Source organism: Condylura cristata, unplaced genomic scaffold (assembly GCF_000260355.1).
Source record: "Condylura cristata isolate star-nosed mole 26May11 unplaced genomic scaffold, ConCri1.0 scaffold00056, whole genome shotgun sequence".
NCBI classification, from domain to species: domain Eukaryota; kingdom Metazoa; phylum Chordata; class Mammalia; order Eulipotyphla; family Talpidae; genus Condylura; species Condylura cristata.
In genome coordinates, this window is record NW_004567157.1 from 1332531 (window position 1) to 1338259 (window position 5729).

At 38.6% G+C, this 5729-nt stretch overlaps 1 pseudogene; it reads left to right on the top strand.

Moving 5' to 3' along the window:
* The first annotated feature begins 1032 nt into the window (after window positions 1-1032).
* LOC105854558 lies at window positions 1033-2137 on the top strand (annotated as a pseudogene).
* The last annotated feature ends 3592 nt before the right edge of the window (window positions 2138-5729 follow it).

Genomic DNA, 5729 nt, shown 5'->3' on the forward strand with positions numbered 1-5729 from the left:
TTTATCTTGATTTTGATTTTGCTCTTTTCCTCCCAGACTTGTCTGGCCATTTCTGACCCTTTTCTATGGGTCCCCTCTAGAAGGTGCTTTAGAATTGTGACAGGCTTTCAGGCCTTGCTTTGGGTCAATCCCATTTGGGTAGAATTTTACCCTTGAGGGGATGGGTAACTTCGGGTGTTTGATTTAGAAACTATATTCTTTATGTTTGCTGTATTGCACACCACTGATTATATGAAAGTTCCTTTCCACGAAAGGTCTTATATGTTTTGTCTTGATGTGGTGGTTGGCAGAACCTATTTAGAGCAGATAGGTTTGGGGGTTCAAGGGTGTTTCTGTCCCTGCCCTTCCTTGTGTGACATTTCCTACTTTTGTATTGCAAGTACCTGGAAGCTCAATACTGAGACATGTATATCAAAAGAAAATCCAGTTCAAAGAGGGATAACTCAAGCCTATAGCCAGTTACATGACAATATGAAAGCCACATGTCCACCCTGAGGGTCTTTTGTTTTAAAAATCTTGGCTGATTTAGACACCAGGCCCCCGTTCCTTTCTCCCACCTCCTCCTTTTCCCTATTTTCCTCTCTTGCTCTCACTTTTCTTCCCCTGCCTCGCTGTGATTCAGCTGTGATGTGTAACTTCCAGGTCTTCTAAATAATACACCTCCATTTTTTCACATACCTAATGTTCCTAATGGAAAATCTTGAATCATAAAGCTGTGAACAGGATTGCATGTATGACTTTGCAACTATTCAAGGGGAATGCTCTTTACTTGCATCTTGTTTACTGGCCACCTCTCTCCCTGGGTAATACCATCTGAGAAGGAACACTTTGCTGGAGGCAGTCTGTTGGGCTGTTTTATACTCCTCATATTGCCTCCTCTATTACCCGTGTTATCCAAACCAAAAGTTCACAATCACCAAATAACCCAATGAATTCCCAAAGCAGCCATGTGACATTGAAACAATAACAATAAAAATCAAGAATTTGAAATGGAAACTAATGACTTTGTGTATTCTGCAGAGCCATGGAAAGATGGTGCAGGAGGCTGGAGAAATGGAAGATAGGCAGCTTTCCAAGTCAGATTTATACATGGCGGTTGTGCCCAGCACCAGGAAACTGCAGGTGCCAAAGGCACTGTGTAGGTTCTGCACAGTGAGGCCCTTCCACAGCACTACAGCAGCCTGGGCGCTGGCATCACATCATCAGACTGTTAGAAGTATGGGTTCAGGGGCCTCCCTGGTGGCACAGCGAGTTAAAACATAGAACTAAGAAGCTAAAGCCACTTCAGCATGAGTTTGATCCCTGCCCCTGAGGTGATCCAGATGGCGTGGCAGACCTCTCCTGACCCGCCCACTGCTCCCCTCAGCAGTGTACTTTGTTGATCTGCCTTCTTTGCTCCCCACTGTCTATGGTGAATCCTCTCACTGCCCCTGCACCTCTGGCCTGTACCCCAGTTATGTATACATAAATAAATAAATCTTTAAAAAATAAAAGTGTGTATTCAAGTGAAGAGAGTTATTCCAATTCAGATGATGACAGTTCTTCTTGGAAATGAAAGGGACAGAATTTTTTTTTAATATTTACTTATTTATTCATACAGAACTGGGGTATAAGCCAGAGGTGAAGGGGCTGTGAGAGCATTCACCAGAGACAGAGTGGGGGCAGAACAGGCAGATCAATGAAGTACACTGCTGAGGGGAGCAGCGGGTGGGTCAGGAGAGGTCTGCCGTGCCATGTGGTCACTTCCTGGGCTGGGGATGGAACTCGCACTGAAGTGGCTGTGGCTTGCTTGCATTGCTATGTCTTAACCTGTTGTACCACCAGGGAGGGCCAGGGACAGAAATGTTTTAAAGCTCCTCCTAATCAGAGCTTCTTCAGTTTGATCAAAGCACCCAGAAACTACATGTTGCAGGAAGAAACAAAGGTTCACAACATATAGGGGTGCTGTGCTGCAGGAACAAAGTCAAGATGCAGTGGCACAGAACTTGAAATCTTGGGAATTTAGAATGCTCTTGATAAAAGTAGACAGTCTGAGGCCAATAATTATTTGCTTGCTAAGAAATTTAAGAGTGAATCTGAGGAACATACAAAAGAATTAGATAAAGAACTGGGTATATATATAAAAGCCAATAAATAAACAGAATCAAAGGGAGAAGAAATTTGAGCAAAGTAGCAAAGTAATCACAAAACAAAATGATCTGTCAAAGGCAGACTAGGAAACAGACTGAAATGAATTATAAAGGTAGTATGAGATCTCAAAAGACAATTCTCAAGAGAAAGTGCTTTATGAAAATTTTCTCAGGTTACAGGAACCAAAGGAAGATATAATATTCAGGAGTCCTTTGTCAATATGAGAGTTTTTGTGATTCCATATGAATTTCAGCAATAGTTGTTTCATTTCTTTGTAGAATACAATTGAGATTTATTGGAGTTGCACTGAATCTATAAAATGCTTTTGGTAGAATAGCCATTTAGTAATGTTAACTCTTCTGTTCTATGAGCAGGGAATGTTTTACCAGTTCTTTGTGTCTTCTTCTGTTTCTGTTCATAAATGTTTTGTAATTTTCTTTGTATAGGTTTTTCACTGTCTTTGGATTCCCTTGATGTCTTTGTCTTGCTCAATTGCTCTAGCCAAGACATCCAGTATTATATTGAAAAGCAGTGGTTAAAGTGGTCACTTTGTCTTATCATAGACCTTTTTTGAAATATTTATTTATGCATACAGAACTGGGGTACAGACCTGAGGTATGGGGGGGTTGAGACAGCAGTCTGTTGTGCCATGTGGATCACCTCCCTGCCCCGGAATTGAACTCACACTAAAGCAGCTGTGGCTAGCTTCATAGTGCTGCACTTCAACCCACTGTGTCACCAGAGAGGGAATTTATTCTAGATCTTAATTTGAAGGTTTTCAGTTTTTCACCATTAAGAATGATGTTACCAGTGGGTTTGTCATATATGACTTTTGTTCTGCTAAGCTATGTTCCTATTATCACAAGTATTTTGAAGACCTTCATCATAAATGGATATTGAAGAACCCAGTGACAAAATGGGCACAAAGCTAAAAAAGAAGAAACATGAATGGCAAACTGGCATATGGAAAAAATGTTGAACATCACTTATAATCAGGAAAATGCAAATCAAAACCACAATGAGGTACAACCTCATACTTGTGAGAATGGCTCATATTAAGAAAAATAAATTGGCAGCAACAATTTCTGATAAGTATGTGGAGGAAATGGAATCCTCTTACAGTGCAGATAGGAAGGCATACTGGTCAAACCACTAACGAAAGCTGTGTGGAAGACCCTGAGACTACTAAAAATGTATCCACCATATGACTCAACAATTCCACTCCTAGGGACACACACATAAAAGACACTGATTTAAAAGGAAAACTGCATTTGTCTGTTTTTTTTTTTTTCAGCACTGTTTATAGTTGCTAGGTGTGGAAACAAACTAAATGTACCCAAAGAGAAGACTGGATCAATATGTGGTATATATATACAACAGAAAACTATGTAGTGATTAAAGAAGAAAAAAATACATGCCATTTGTCACAACATAGATGAAGCTGGAAGGGATTATACTAAGTGAAATAAGTCATAAGGGAAAGGAAAAATATCGGATGATTTCACTTCTAGATTGAATATAGGCAAACCAAACAAAGGTCCGGAAAAAGAAAAAAAAAAATTAGGCAAACCATAGTCCGGAGGCATACATCATTGGAAAGTGGAAAAGAGTAATCAAAATGGGAGGGAAGAGCACAAGGTGCTAGGTGCTATGGTGATGAATCATGCATACCATGGTGGTGGGAGAATTATGGGAACTAAACCTCAGGGGTGGAGTCAAGTATTGTACAAATGAACAACAATGCAAGAAAAAAATAATTAGAAATATATATCTTCATATAAAATGGATGAAATATTGAGATATGTTTTTGCAAAATATTAAAATAGTAATTTAAAAACCTTAATATTATTAATGTATTTATGTAAAATTAATTTTGACTTTCCTTCGTCTACTGAAAAGACAAATTTACTGTTAAAAATAAATCTGCTCGGCCCTCCCTGGTGGTGCAGTGGGTTAAAGCACTGCACTGAGAAGCTAAAGCCACTTCCTCATGAGTTCGATCCCCGCCTACCCTGGAGGTGACCACATGGTGCGGCCGACCCCTCCTGACCCGCCCGCTGCTCCCCTCAGCAGTGTACTTCGAAGATCTGCCTGTTCTACTCCCCACTCTGTCTCTGGTGAATCTTCTCACCCTCCACATCTCTGGCCTGTACCCCAGTTCTGTATGAATAAATAAAATTAATCTTTAAAAAAATTAATCTGCTCTTGATTTGGTATTTTGAAAGGTTTTTCTTTTGTACCTACAAATTAATTTTTCATGCTTAATATTCTCAATCATCTGATCATCAATTAAATATATAAACTTAGTCTTGATTTTAAAAGTGCTAAGGTTTGTTATAACCACAAAAGCTTCTATATATGCCTTTGGAAACTATACTGTCACTTAGTTTAAGAGGATAATTAGGTAGTGGTTTATAATACTACTCTTGGTAAGAGTTTCCTAAATCAAAATCTAAAGAAACCATTTCTGACTTAGTTACGTACCATGGCATATTTCTCCAGAGGGATCAATGGAACAACATTTCATAAAATTATCTTTTTTCCCTGGGAAGGAGAGATGTTAAAGAAAGTAGGCTCATTTGATATACTAAATTGTATGAGGGGCTTTTTCAATTAAGAAATGATGAAAAGTCTTCTACATGTATTTGCTTAAGTGCATGATAAAACTATTCTATAAATTACAGGAAATTTCTAGAACTCAAAGATGCTGGTCATTATCTTGAACTATTACAACCAAATTTCCTGTCAGTCACATCACATGAACCATTATCAGGTCTTTAGCCTGACTATTTAGAGAAGTTACTAAAAAGGAAAAACCTCTAACATATTTCAGGTCATAAAACTGATTTGGGTAAACAAAATTCCAGAACTAATGGAATAAACTAGATCAAGCAGAACAAAAATTACATGGGAGTGAATAAATTGAAGAATATAATTGTAATTCGAAGTGACTGTTATATTTTTGTTTTGTTTTCTTTTTATATTGGAGGAATTTTTTTGTTAAACTATACACAATTTAATAAACTATATGAACAACAACAAAATGAACCTTTTTTCTTACATAATCTACTGAATTTGAAAATCTTTTAGTAAGTATTTACATTTTCATGGAAATGTATTTGTTTGCATTAGTTTTATAAGATGATTTTTACTTATACCAGGTGCAATGAAAATATGTTTGACTTGATGGAGCCAATAAAGCTTTGAAAATCTTGGTCTGGTACTTTGTGAACAGGGATCCCAGAAGATTTCACACCAGTTAAGAAAGGAAGGTCACTTCCTGCCAGGCTCAAAAACCTAACCATAATTTTGGATACTCAAGAAGAGAAATTATTGGTATTGTAAATGCAGTTTGATGTGACACTCTGACATGGTTTCCAAGCCTCACCGAGGTCTTTAAGAACTTAATCTGAGATTTCTTATAAAAATGTCAGGCGGGGCCCTCCCTGGTGGTGCAGCGGGTTAAAGCACTGAACTAAGAAGCTTAAGCCACTTTCACATGAGTTCGATCCCGCCTGCCCCAGAGGTGACCAAATGGCGTGGCAGACCTCTCCTGACCAGCCCGCTGCTCCCCTCAGCAGTGTCCTTCGTCGATCTGC